Genomic DNA, 1,246 nt, shown 5'->3' with positions numbered 1-1,246 from the left:
TGACAATAGTAAACACTCATTTTTCAGTTAAAGGCAGTTCATCATTGAATTCAGTGATTTCATCATCCAGCTCAGTTCAGTTTAAATAGTGTCTGTGCAATCAAGTCCACGATATCACTGGATATTAAGCGTCACCAACTAAGCAAGCCAGAGGAACCAAAACTCTATCGGTGACAGAATGGAGGAAAAACCTTGGGAGAAACGTTAGATTTTCAAATTGGTATGTTTCGCCGGGCCGCGAAGAAATATAGAGCTGAGTATCATCAGCGTAACAGTGAAAGCTAACATCGTGTTTCCTGATGATATCTCCCAAGGGATACTGTTAAGCAGACAGTCACTAATACCCTAACGACTGCTAGTTGACATGCAGTTGCAAAGTTATTTATAGGTAATTAAATGGCTAAAGTGGACTATCAGAGTCTCAGATTGACAGAGTCTATAAAACAGAGTCTCTAAAGTGTTACCTAAATGACTAAAACTTTAAAATTAACATTAAAGCAGAAAATATCAAAATAAAATCTAAATATTAACAAAAACTATGTTAGTATCTCTGTGGTTAGTTAGTATCTTGGCTCTTCATCGTCTTGCTCGCGTGCTGAACTCGTCCCTCTTGTTGACGCTGCTGGAATGTCTCATCTTAAATTTATGCAACGGCAAGAAATTATTCATATTTAAGTAAAGTACAGGGAGTGAAGTGTCTCGGTACGTTTAGCATCAGGTCGCTCTGACATGTGAAGAGTTCGCTGAGTTAAAGCCGGTCAAACGAGTTCAGAGCGTGAGTTTGATTAGTTTAGAGCTCGTTAACGGCTGACGGTTAAACTCTCATTACTGTGACGTCACGTGACACACGACAAACTCAACGTACAGCGACATTTACTGATCCACTCGTGCTCATACTGTATGTTCTGAAAGTCATGTTTGTTTGGTTTGTTTATTTATTTGTAAGGAAAATATGCATTAATTAACATATTTGTAAGTTTATTAGACAGCTGGCTAATTTCCAACTGTAGTCCTTTGGGCAGATGATAAAAGAAGCATAAAATCATTTAAATGAACAAACATTAGAACAAGATAAAGAGAGAAAGAAAAAAAAAGAAGGAAAGAGGAAAAACAAACAAACATGCAACATAGAGTTATAAAGTTGTGACGTGTGTGTGTGTGTGTGTGTGTGAGAGTGAGTGAGTGTGTGTGAGTGAGTGAGTGAGTGAGTGAGTGAGTGAGTGAGTGAGTGAGTGAGTGACTGAGT

This window comes from Sinocyclocheilus anshuiensis, unplaced genomic scaffold, assembly GCF_001515605.1.
Source record: "Sinocyclocheilus anshuiensis isolate Anshui unplaced genomic scaffold, SAMN03320099.WGS_v1.1 scaffold1085, whole genome shotgun sequence".
NCBI classification, from domain to species: Eukaryota; Metazoa; Chordata; class Actinopteri; order Cypriniformes; family Cyprinidae; genus Sinocyclocheilus; species Sinocyclocheilus anshuiensis.
Note: the sequence above shows the minus strand (reverse complement) of the source record.